This window comes from Neofelis nebulosa, chromosome 3, assembly GCF_028018385.1.
Source record: "Neofelis nebulosa isolate mNeoNeb1 chromosome 3, mNeoNeb1.pri, whole genome shotgun sequence".
Classification (NCBI taxonomy): domain Eukaryota; kingdom Metazoa; phylum Chordata; class Mammalia; order Carnivora; family Felidae; genus Neofelis; species Neofelis nebulosa.
In genome coordinates this window covers 162,532,523-162,546,188 of record NC_080784.1, presented here as the reverse complement: position 1 = coordinate 162,546,188, position 13,666 = coordinate 162,532,523, and the positions used below count along the sequence as shown (strand labels likewise).

General features: G+C 38.1%; 1 protein-coding gene across 4 annotated transcripts in view; it reads right to left on the bottom strand.

Annotated features, from left to right (window-relative positions):
• Positions 1-13,666, bottom strand: part of NMU (neuromedin U) — a 182,537-nt gene that overhangs the window by 106,239 nt on the left and 62,632 nt on the right. For 2 of the 4 annotated variants that reach the window (XM_058722554.1, XM_058722557.1), the window contains exons 1-2: positions 11,628-11,694; positions 8,080-8,140 (exon numbers count right to left, since the gene is read on the bottom strand). The gene's annotated coding sequence lies outside the window, so the exon portion shown is untranslated. Of the gene's footprint in view, positions 1-8,079; positions 8,141-11,627; positions 11,695-13,666 lie in introns of those variants that run through there. The other 2 variants (XM_058722552.1, XM_058722553.1) reach the window with 1 other exon arrangement.

Below are 13,666 nucleotides of genomic sequence, written 5' to 3'. Positions count from 1 at the left end.
GGATGGGCAGGGTGCAGATGTTTCTCATCTATTCTAGGAAGCTCTATTCTAGGCAGGTGTGGCTAAGAGGTTCAGGTCTCTCCTCCTCCACCCAGCTCCCCATTCATAAGGCAGAAGCTCCACCCCAGACACAGAAGGCCAAATATACTGGTTCCCCAATCACTCCCACCCCAGTTCACTCATAGGGTGGAGGTTCCATGCTTTGAGGGGCACACCAAGAAGACCAAGGCTGCCAACTTCTCCCTCTGCCATCTCAGTGCATACTCATAGAGCAAGGGTGTCCTTCTAGGGAAAGCAGGGTCTCACATCCAATTATGGTAGAGTGGTACAGGGGTTCTGCCCTGGAGGAAAGGCAGGCCATGTTGAAAAGAGCTGTGCAGCTCTGTCTCAAAAGACTGACTTTATTTGGAACTGAGAGCAAAGAACTCCATGCCTAAGGGCATTGTAGAAAAACAATACAGATCTTAGTGGAGGGCAATTAAGAAGTGGCTGGCAGCTCCTTGATGTAGCAAAACAGCAGAGCAGCTAGAAGTTTAATGGAGAGAATCAAGGAAAGAGGCAGCCAACAAGAGGTGTCCTGGGTCAGAGTCAACTCTGGGGGTTGGGAAGGCTGTGCATATACACTAGGCTGCCCCCACTCTGAGCCATCAGGACATAGGGCAAACTTGAAAGCATTCCCCAGGTTGGACACAGATTCATCAACACAGGGGAGAAATCACTGGCACAAGGGTCTTAAACATAACCTCTGACCAAACAGACTGAACAATGAGCTGCTTTTAGGGGCAACTCCTAGGAAAACAGGCTTAAATATAACACCACAGTCATCCCTTGGCAGTCTGACAGGTTGTACTTGCCAAAGGTTCTATCCTCGGTAAGAGCAAATACAACTAGAAATAAGAAGCTTAATTCTCCTTGTTGAAAACCAAGGGAAGAGATCTCTCTTGCTTCTTCTTCTTCTTCTTTTTTTTTTTTTAAGGTCATTTACTTTAGAAAACTTACAACTGTGAGTACTTTCTCCTCTCTTTGAAATGTATATAAATCCTTTTGGAGACTAGATCAGGCTTTTCTACTCTGTGACCCAAGAATGTCTTTTCTCAAGATGGGAGCCATCTCTGAAATGTACATATCAAGGGAGAGAACACTCCTGTCTCCCAGTTTCTGCGGGCAAGTAGGAGCCTAAATTCAGGGGGGCCTCGTTCCACATTGCAAAACTACATCCTGTCATAAAGAGATAAGAAGTTTGTTTTCCTCCTGGATAAAACCCATTAGTCAACACAAATGGTCACTCCAATTACCAGCTAAAACGAGTATGAATTATGTGCGCTAAAGGTGCTGTGGAGTCCTCTTACTTGACAAGACGTGCATTGTGGTATCTTCTTGACTACATATAAGGGTGAGATCTCTTTCAGCCTTTTGCAATCCCTTAATGGATTGCCTGTGATGTACATCACAGTCTGGCTTAATGCTTATTCAATAATAAAACTGTTGGGGTGCCTGGCTGTCTCAGTTGGTTAAGTGTCCGACTTTGGCTCAGGTCATGATCTCACGGTTCGTGAGTTCAAGCCCCGTGTTGAACTCTGTGCTGACAGCTCAGAGCCTGGAGCCTGTTTCAGATTCTGTGTCTCACTCTCTCTCTGTCCCTCCCCTGTTCATGCTGTCTCTCTCTCTAAACATTAAAATAAAAATAAAAATAAACATTAAAAAATAAAATAAACATAAAAAAATATAACAAAACTTATTTTCTCTCTCTACTATACCTGTGGAGAAGTTTTCTCAGTTGAGAGATTTTGTTTTTAATTATATTGCCCTAACCGCTTTCAGGAGCAATCAGGGAGGGAAGCTCCAAGTTACCAGCTCCTGGCTGAAAAGGTACAACGACAACAAAAGTTAACTCCCTGAATTTGAGCAGTAGAGTGGCCTCCAAGCCACACACACATCCAATGGTAAAAGCTAAACCTCTAAGTGGCTTTGAAGGCTTAAGCACAAACTTTGACCAACTCTGTCCTTTTTCAAGATTGTTTTGGCTATTCTGAGTCCTTGGAATTTCTCAAGGATATTTTGAAAACAACTTAAGCAAAGCACCTATTAAGGAATGGTCATATAACCTCAAACCTAACAGGACATCAGCAAACACCACAATGTGTATAGTATATTTTAAAATAGTTTTACAAACTACTTGCTCTGTTTATGAATGAGCAAACATGTACTCTTCCGGGAAGCTCTCTTTCTTCACTGCCTATCCAACCCTTCTCCATTCGTTAAGATTCAGTTCACATTCTATCTGGCCGCTCCAGGTCACATTACTGCCCTTCCCTAAACAGCTACCTCTCTACCGTTTATGTACATTATGCACATTATGTACATTACTTATGTAAATAAGTAAATATGGTTTTATTCTCCAATTGTGGCAGCAAAACTTCTCAAGGATAGAGACAATGCCATAATCTTTCTTTTTTTTTTTTTTCCCTACTTGCTTTAGCTTGAACATTCAATCTACATTTGTTGGATTGAATAATAGTCTTTTAAGTTTTTCTCAAACTAGGGCACCTGAGTGGCTCAGTTGGTCTGATTTTGGCTCAGGTTGTGAACTTGTGGTTTGTGGGTTGGAGCCCCGCTTTGGGCTCTGTGCTGCCAGCTCAGAGTCTGGAGACTGCTTCAGATTCTGTGTCTCCCTCTCTCTCTGCCCTTCCCATACTCGTTCTCTCTCTCTCTCTGTCTCAAAATAAATAAATTAACATTTTTAAAAATTCAAAGTTTTTCTCAAACCATGTGATACATTTATATCTTAAACAAAAAATATATTTTCTTAATCAGACAATCTAGCCTAATGTTGGGCACAGTAGTATGCAACTAATAGCTTTGTTAAATTTAATTAGGAGGTGAGGGGTTGCAACTAATATCCTGTACATTTTTCTTTGTGCCAGGTAATGACCTTGGTGCTTTGTATGAATAATTTTATTTAATTAAATGTAATAAAATGTGAATCACATGTAAACATTATTACACATTTGGAATGTGAAAATAAGATAGGTTATTTTTATCAATTTAAAAGTGTTGGTTAAACTAATTTACACAAGTGACCATTCCTCAGAATCCGAAATTGCTGTTTTGACCCCACCCCACACCACAAAAATATCAAGCTTAAAATATTCAATTCACTTTATAACATTGCTAGGAATATTCTCCATTAATTTATAGTGATAATTATTTTTAAAATACACTTACAAAAGATATTATAATTGTTCTGAAAAGGCTTTCATTTTATGCATTTAAATTATGCCATGTAGTAAATAATAATTTACTTCAAAGCAATTATTTTATCTCTTTCTGTGGTATCTTCCCTTGTTCCTGATAGTTTGTTTTGTTCATATTAGATTCAGATGACTGTCAAAATATGTAACCGTGGATGCCAGAAATAGTTTTAAAATCAGGACAGAGAGTAGAAATTTTTTTACTATTTTTCTACAAAAATAGTTACTGGAACATATTTTCTACAAAAATAGTTATTTGCTAAAAATATTCATCGTGAAATGTGGTAGAATGATTTAATGTTGGAACAACGACTTTAACTCAAATACTGTTGGCATCAGTAAGTGCATGAGTCATTAAATGGAATAAAAAAGGTATAGCACTTATTATTATTGAATTATTAACAAATTTCAGAAAGATACAAGTTTAAACAAAGTAGCTTATAGTATACTTGTATGCCTCATAATATTTGGCACATTGTAACACTTAATAAATGGAACCTTTTTAAAATCACATTACTCGGGGCGCCTGGGTGGCTTAGTCGGTTAAGCATACATCTTCGGCTCAGGTCATGATCTCGCGGTCCATGAGTTCGAGCCCCACATCAGGCTCTGTGCTGACAGCTCAGAGCCTGGAGCCTGTTTCAGATTCTGTGTCTCCCTCTCTCTCTGACCCTCCCCCATTCATGCTGTCTCTCCTGGTCTCAAAAATAAATAAACGTTAAAAAAAAAAAAATAAAATAAAATAAAATCACATTACTATATGACTGTCAACATTTCCAATGGTGAGATTGAATGAGTGATAGGGATAAGTTACTTACATGTTAGTCTTTTATAACAGGCTCAACTATCACCTTCTGCAAGTATTTACTCGTGCATATACCTATCATCTGGATCTCTGCCTTCATGTTTACATAGTGTTCTCCCTGTGTTAGTGCCTGTCTCTAAAATTTCCCTTTTTATTTAAAAAAAATTTTTTTTAATGTTTATTTATTTTTGAGACAGAGAGAGGCAGAGCATCAACAGGGGAGGGTCAGAGAGAGAGGGAGACACAGAATCTGAAACAGGCTCCAGGCTCTGAGCTGTCAGCACAGAGCCTGATGTGGGGCTCAAACTCATGGACCACGAGATCATGACCTGAGCCGAAGTTGGATGCTTAACTGACTGAGCCACCCAGGTGCCCCTAAATTTTCCCTTTTTATAAGGACACCAGTCATATTGGATTAGGGTCCACTCTAAAAATTTCATTTTAACTTACCTCTGTAATGACCCTATATCCCAATAAGGTCATATTCGGAGGTACTGGGGGTTAAGACTTCAATGTATAAATTTGGGGGGAACACAACCCAACCAACAACACTAGGGTTATTGCCACTAATACAGCTTTTTGGATGTCCTAAATATCCTTGAATTTTATAAGTGTCTTTGATACCAAGTGTCTTTCATGCCAAGTCTATAAAATATTTCCATTAGTACTACCTCTACTTAAAGATAAATATCTTAATTCAGCATGCAAACAACTGGGATTTAGCATATTAATTTAAGAAGACAATTATTAATCTAGTGTAACCACTTTATGGGCATTAGTGGGGGATAAATCTTTATACGTGCTATGGCATTATGGAAACAGCTGTGGCATTATTGAGGTCAGGAAATACAGAGCCAGGTCCTAACTCTGACATTCACTCACCACGGGCCATTTACCATCTGGACTGCTACTGCCTCTTCTCATCAAAAAGTTTATATGGTCTCTAAATTCCAGAAGATTCTCTGATTCCTACTCTATCTTGTTACGCTCTGTTTTGTATTATTCTTTTCTATCCCCAGACAAATATGAGCAACAGAGAGGTAAATGACATCGATAGAAAAGCATATTTGCAGCACCTGTTCACAAACAGATTTTTAGAAATGGAAGACTCATCTACAGCCCTCACTTAACAAACAAACGAATAAAAAAAAGAAGCCTAGAGAGGTTAAGTGCCTTGTCCGAAGACACACATACATCATTTCTAGCTTGGATAATTTCAAACAGGGCAGCAGTCCTTAAATTAAATCCACAGATCTCAGGGGGCCCATGGATGAACTTCTAAGGTCTATATTCCTCCTGAGAGTCTGTGCAAAATCTTGCGTGAATATGCATGTATATGTTTTATTTTTTTTCTGTTGAAAGGCATTCCTAGCTTTCACCAAAATTTCAAAGAGATCTATTTTTGTTCAAATAAATCCGTAGCTCCCATTCCCTCAATGCCTGGCATACAAGAGATAATTGGTAAACATTAGTTGATGTATGTATATTGAGTTCTTGACCAAGAAAAAGTTTATAACCACTGAAATAGAGTAAAACAGAGTACAGTCATTCTCTGGAAATAATCCTCGGTGTCTCCTGCTCACATAATGCTCTACCTGTGTGGAGTCTTTCATCATGCTGCAGTTCCAAATCCTGGATGGATTATATGGTAGTGTGCTTGCCTATTAAGCCAATTAAGAAAGATATTTAAATCACAATTTCATCTCCTTTAGGAAATTATCCATCTTTTTATTTAACTTTACCACTCCATTTAATTAACAAGGGTTTAATGGAAGTTAATAAATGATATATTAATTAATTTAGGAAATTACTCTGCCCTTATTAAAGTAATTCAAATTTTTAAATGCTTGTAATTTTCATTGGTTCCATCAAGTAAAACATACTATATTCATTTAAATCTGAGTTACCTTACTTTACCATTAGTCCAAGTCCCAGGAAAAATCCCCAGTGTATTTAGGACATGTGCTGGAACAATGATCAAAACAGTGACTTTGAAAAAGGCAGGGTAATGCCTTGGGCACAAGACATGTAGTATTATAGCAGAGAGCAGCAGTGCCATAGAGTAGGTGGTTAATAAACATCTGACAAATCATTGAAAGAAAAAAGAAGTAGCTAATGCTCCCAGGAAGACAAAAGACCCTCTTGAACAGGGAGCCATCAACCTTAGGAGCAGGTGATAGGATATCTATCAGTGGGCTATGGAGTGTGATATAATGGTAGAATCCTTATCTGAAAGAGCATGTGTTTTTATGGGACCTTAAGAAATGGCACAAACCTGGTGATGATCAATGTGGACATCAAATACAACTGTCTGTATATAGTTATTAAACATTTCTTTTTGATAATTTATTACTAAGGACTTGCAAATATGGAATCAACCCAAAGTTCCAAGAATTGGAACTTCAAGACAGAAGAAGTATAATACTCTGCAAGAAGCAGCCCAGGCCATCTGTGCCACAGATGTGTATAACAATGAATTAAAAACCCACAAATGTTATTTGTAATAATTTATACTCTTCAGAAGCATTTACAAATGATGATTCACTTTGTCAATTAAGATTAAAAGCTCTCTTCCTTAGAAAATTAGGTCTTACTCATACTTGTGCCCCAATTCCAGCAAAGAGTAGCTGCTTAAAAATGACTGGATTTATACTTACAAATTTATTTATAAGTATGATTTATAGTTATAAATTAAGTATAATAGTGTTATTAAATATAATCTAGAAAGATCCTACAAAGTCTTGCTATTTTTCTTATCTAGCTTGCTAAGGTACCTTGTATCACAGAGTAGATTTCTCAGTCTTAAAAACTTCCTGAAAGAGTAAATTATCAGTTTGACATCTAGGTACCACCTAAGCCTTAAAGAAATTAACACAGTAGTTTGGGCTACTCCCTTGGTGAGTGCCAAGATGACAAAGAACTTCCTCTGTCTTTATACTCCCTGGCACAAAGATCCTTGATATTTTAGAAAAGACTCAGACTTTCAATGAGATCATATTTAAACCATTTATCTTATCTGCAGTTGACATTTCTTTGTGTGGAGAGTTCTTTTCCTAGCAGCTGAGAATGAAATCTTGGCAGAAACTATGGATGCTTGAATAAGATATATTGTTGTTGCAAATTCTATTTTAAACTTATTTACATTATAATCTGTTCCTTAGGTGGAATACTAGGGACTTCTTAAAATGATGTTTTAGGAGAACAGTAAATTAAAAAGGAAGTGCTATTTTAATTTTTTTTCTTTTTCATGGTATATTGAAAAACATTTTACGTAATTAATAAAAATAAATATAATGTGGTGGATAGAAACCCAGAATTGGTGGGTTGCAATTCAGAAATACATTCCAGTGTTGGTGCAACATTATTACACAGAAAGATTTTTCCTTTCCAAACTTCTTCCCAGCTACATCAAGAGTTCTCCTTGGTGGAAGAACAGTATAGACATTTTTCAGTGTGGAAGAACCTGTCTAAATTACCACAGGAACATATGAATATTGCCTCATAGTTCATCTAAGCAATTACTGACAACAACCCTGAATAAAGACTATGGATAACTGAGTATGAAAGACACTTGGAGTTCTTAAATACATCATCTTCTATGCTGACATATAGAGATTATTTAACTTATAACTTCAAAAAAGGAGTTCATACTATGAACCATCTCATGTCATTGGGTAATTTGTGGTCAGGTTCAACTAGTCCCCTAGAGCTGATCACAAATATCAAAGTCACTTATGGTGTATAATCATTGATTGTAGCTCCCTGCCAGATTTTTTTTTTAAGTGTATTTATTTATTTGAGAGAGAGACAGTGCAAGTAGGGGAGAAGCCAAGAGAGAAAGAATCCCAAGCAAGCTCCGCACTGTCAGTGCAGAGCCCGATGTGGGACACAAACCCACAAAAGGCTGTGAGATCATGACCTGAGCAGAAACTAAGAGTCCAACATTTAACCGACTGAGCCACCCAGGCGCCCTCCCTGCCAGAATTTTAACTGAAAAAGTTAATGCTTCTGTTGTGTACTTACAAATGTGATGAATACAAGGAAATGAGAATTTAAGTTGTCAGAGATGGTGGTTTTTCCAGCCCTGAAAGAAAAGGGGGTGTGGAATTCAGAGACTGCTAAAATAATTTTATTTATTCATATAAAATGATTATTATGTGCTAGGCTAAAGATAAAATGAGCAAGACAGAGATAACTTCTAATTGTATAGAGTTTTATGTATTTTTCACTCACAAGTAATTCTTGCACATTGTCTATGTATCAACATTGTAGATTTGGTGGTGGTGGGAAACTGGAAGGAACCCATTGTGCCTAGTCTTGAAAAGTAACAATAAGGGACGCCTGGGTGGCTCAGTCGGTTGAGCGTCCGTCTTCGGCTCAGGTCATGATCTCACAGTTTGTTGTGAGTTTGAGCCCCGTGTCGGGCTCTGTGCTGACAGCTCAGAGCCTGGAACCTGTTTCAGATTCTGTGTCTCCCTCTCTCTCTGCTCCTCCCCTGCTCATGCTCTGTCTCTCTCTTTCTCTCTCTCAAAAATAAGTAAACCTTAAAAAAAATTAAAAAAAAAAAGAAAAGTAACAATAAAATCTATTTGTGTTGGAGATATTGAGGAAACAACACCATTTAAAAAATGAAAGGAGACAACTACCAGATACAATTTCAGTAAATGTGCAGTGAGTGGTGTAGGCAGAATAACTTGAGGTAAGATTATTTAAGTAGATGAGTTTGACTTCAGTGCTCTGATATGTATTTCCTTTCTTAGGGTGTCTCTGAAGCTCCCTGGCACTTTGCTAAGGTTTCCCCTTAATATTCACCATCCGTAGCCTTGGAGCCAATCCAAGGCCAAATAACTACAGTAATTTCATAAACTAATTTCTACCAAAGTGTCATGGGAAATAATTTAGGGCTATTCTACTAAATAAAAAAATTAGAATTTTAACTTCAGCCCTATAGGGACACCTGGAATAACAACAATGCCTTGTATCTTCATTGTGCTAAGTTATTTACAACATAATGTAAGGTAGAATGTTAAGCAGTAAAGGGCTATGGAGATGAGTAAGATGTTAACTCCGTCTATGAAGGGCCTCATTGCTGACCTTAGCTATGCACATCTCAAGCCGACACTGCTATAACTAACTTGTACTAATATTAATTTTCCTGTTAATTTGCTTGCTTCCATTTTTTCTACTTTAAATGTGTCATTTTGTTGTTTCACCTGTTACATTGTAACTTCCTAAGGAACTTTCCATCTCCTTGAAACCAGAAACCATGTACTCCAGCCTTTTAGTCCTTTTTTTTTTTTTACTCTCTTTATTCTATCCCCCCGGTCCCCAAGACAGTACATTTTAAGCTATGTTTTTCTATCAATTAACAGATCATGAAAGCAATTTTGTAAGTCTCCTATCAACATCTTCAAATGAAATAGAATAGAACCTAAGAAAATGGAAAATTTCTGAGTGCCTCTACCCAAGGTGAGGGTAAGGATCTTGGTAAAACTCTGACACAGTGAAGGCTGTGTGTCAATGTGTGTTAGGCTGTGATATAAAATGTAGCTCTTACTAAGTTGTGGTCAGAACACCTTGGGAAACATGGCCAGGTGTTTACTCAGTATTTGCCTAAAACTTTTTTGCAAATTTATTTGGATCCCTCTAGCAGTCACTCCCAGGTTCCTGACTTATTTCCCTTTGGATTTGCTGGTGGTTTCCCTTATTTGTTCCAAGCATCACCTAATGACCTCTTGGATTCGACTCTGCCTGACCTTTGGATCATAGGCTGACCCTGCACACTGCTGTCCACATCAACCCAGCCTGCCTGGATGCCTCTTGACATTCTTCCACCCCACACTGTACCAGATGCCCCCTGGCCTCAGGAAAAAGCCCAAAAATGATGATGGCAAATATCCTAGTATACGTAAATGCATATACCTGCCTCTTTTAGGGGTAGCATCTAATACCTTCTTGCTATGTTAAAGTAACTGACTTTACTACCTAAGGGGGAAAAAGACTCAGGAAATTAACATTGCTTAGAGCTGCCTGGGAGTAAAATTCTAATTCATGGAAGAGCACTTAAACTCATGATCTTAAATTAGCAACTTAGTCAAATTTTGAAAGTAGAGCAGCAAAAATTCAGCATTTTTGAAGAAATAAGTCCTGTGAGAAAAAATTCTAATTACTAGTTATTATCTGAGGTGATAGTTATTATAATAAAAATACTATTTTAAAAGGTCTATTAGAATCAAAATTATACTGAAATTATACTTTTCCTTATTCTTGCTTCATACATAAAGATATCAATTGAAAATTAAAGTAAATATTTTTATGTTTAAAAAAAGCTCCTAATGCAAATGCTTTGCTTTTAAAACGGTCTAGAAGGGACTTTCCTCCATAATTATTTTGGTTAAAATACAGAAACTAGGTACCAGTTAGGGGAAAATCTGTAGCTTTTTACATTGCTATGGTAATAATCTACATTTTCACATATTTGTACAGTCATAACATTCCACCCATAGTTTGCCCTGGAGCCATAAATGACTAGGTTGGTGCCATCAGCTGCTCTTATGACATTTGGAAAATGATGATCATTATCTTATTTACTGCCATTTAGCCAATGTAGAGAAAACAGCTTATAAATGAGGTTTCTTTTACAGAGGCAGCTGTAACTAATGAAGAACTGCCAGGGATTTTACCAGATAATGTATATTAAGTACTCACAAGCTGGAATGGAAATTCCATGGAAAAATTGAGGGATACCCCGTCTTCCTAGCGTAATTATATGAGTGGTCTTATAGTCTTGGCACAGAAACCCTTAAACCTTGAAGAAATCTTGGTAAAGAGCTACCGAGATATCTGTGAAGTTAGAAAGGAAGTCCTTTAATGAAAAATCCTAGCATGGTTGAGAATACACTGTTGCCCATCTTCTAGCAACAACACTAGTAAGAGTGGGTAAATTAGTGAGAAGATAGGTGGGTAGGGAGCTAAACTACTAATACCAAACTTCTAATAATGGTTTGAAGCTAGTCTCTGAGTACTTCTGAGGGTTGAACTGGTCCATAAGTCACAGGCTTGCCCTGACTCAATTCTGTGTTCCAGGAGAGCAGAGACCATCTGGCATGTGGGACATGGCAAGTATCCACTAAATGTTTGTAACAGTTGGCTTTATCTTATAGTCCTATCTTTATTTTGCTTTCATTATCATTTTCTGACTTATATTTCTTCTACAGGCTTCCTTTGTGGAAGGGACAGGAGGATTATCAATAAATATTACATAGAGACATGTTAAATGTTGAAAAGTAAAAGGAGGAATATAAATAGCGAAGTGCCACAAAAGACTTATAAACCAATGTGCTATGGGGTCTCAAAGGATGCAGAGGTCACACACAGAGAGAGGAATCGTCTGAGATTTCATAGAGGAAGCGATTTTTACATGGTTATAAGCGATACAAAGGAGTGTGACTGGCAGAGAGTATTCCGAAAGATGAAGAGAACCAAGTCTTCTAATTCATTCAATCAATTTTACTCAAATAGTTATTTACTGATTCTAAAAGGGAAGCTTAGGATGCAAAACATAATATAACCTGTAGTATCAGCATAAGAAACAGTGAACCAGAAATTCTATCTTGTCTTTTGGCCAAGAAGAGGATAATGAGAGATTCCTGTTGAGAGAGGCAAACAAATTTATCACAATTTAGAAAGATACATCAGGCTATTATTTGAAAAATTTTTAAGTTTATTTATTTATTGTGAGAGAGGGTGGGAGAGGGCCAGAGAAGGAGAGAGAATCCCAAGCAGGCTCCGTGCTATCAGTACAGAGCCCATGGCGGGGCTTGATCTCACAAACCGTGAGATCATGACCTGAGCCAATACCAAGAGTTGGACACTTAGCTGACTGAGCCACCCAGGCACCCCTATTATTTGAATTTCCTTTTTTTTAATTAAAAAAAATGTTTGCTTATTTATTTATTTTTGAGAGAGAGACACACACACACAGAATCCAAAGCAGGCTCCAGGCTCTGAGCTGTCAGCACAGAGCCTGACGCAGGGCTTAAGCTCACAAACTGTGAGATCGTGACCTGAGCTAAAGTCAGACACTTAACAGACTGAGAATTTTTAAAAAGAGGGTGTAATTTCTATTATTTATCTTATGACTTCTCTTAGTCTATTCAGGCTGCTATAACAGAATATCATAGACTGGGTGCCTTATAAACAGCACAAATTATTTCTCACAGTTCTGGAGACTGGAAAGTCTAAGGTCGAGGTGCCAGTAGATTCAGTGTTTGGTGAGGACTCACTACCTTGTTCACATAGGCCATGTTTTTGCTGCGTGGAATGGGGAACTCTGATCTCTTGAGCACCTTATAGGGGTGCCAATTCTATCCATGACGTCTCTACCCTCATGACTTAATCACTTCCCAAAGGCCTCTACACACCATCACATCAGGGATTAGGTTTCAACATATGAATTTGAAGAGAGGGGAGAGACACAAACATTCAGTCTATAAAAATGATAAAAGTCAAAATGTACTACTTACCAATATAAAAGTTTCTACTCTTGGTCCAATAGAAACCATTAATCATCTCCTTACATCTCATGTTTACCTCCACCTGACCACTCAAACCTCACCTGAGAGTAATGTGCATTTTCAGGATATCCTCTGAGGCTGAAGAAAACTAAATCCGTCTTATGAGAAGGATCTCCTAGGCTTCACAGCACTATTCAAAGTCCTCTGAGATCTGCCTACACCTTACAGAGATCTGGCACATGCTTATAGCCACCATGACCCTGATGAACTCTGGAGGGTGAAGCTTCAAGGACCTTCACAAGAAGCTTCACCAGACCCTTTTACATGTAGACCCAAAGAATAAAGCCTTGAGGAAAAACTGCAGTGACTTCACTGCCTGTGCAGACTCCTTGGTGAATTTTAGTCTCCTGAGGACCATCCATTTGCCCCAGTGGCTGCCATGCAGTACAAGATCCTTCTCAAGAGAGACATCATCTGCTGCTTATCCACAAGGGTATGGCCATACCCACAACTCCCACAGGCTGTCAGACAGGCATACCACAGGAGCCTGAATCTTTCATTTGCATTAAGAGGTTAGGAGTTTTAGCCATGACCACATTTATCTGACCAGGGTGCTTGTCTCTCAAGATTTCACAAGCACTAGTCTTGCCTTTAATGGTGTGGTTCACTGGAGCCCTAATTCTCATATCTAGAACATGGCAGTCTTATTTCTCAAGGCTGTATCTTGCTTCCAGGATCCCTTCCTGATATACTTTTTATATAGCGCCCCCTGAATCTTAAAGCCCTGTTTCCCAGCCTTGTCTCACCTCTTGGGTAAGAGAATTTGAATTCTGGTTCCAGACTGGGTTGCACTAAAGCAGCCTTTTCCAAAATTACTTAGTCATAAAGAGTCATCAGGTGCACTCATTAAAAATGTAGAATTCAAGCCATTCTCCTGGAAGCTCTGGTTCAGGACATCTGGGGTTAGGCCTGGAAATGTATTTTTAACAAGTACCCTTGATGATCCCTAGGAATTTTTGACATTTAGGAAAATACTGAATTAGAGTTTGCTATGCTTTTGTAGACCTGGTAATTTCTAGTACCTTTCTACAGGG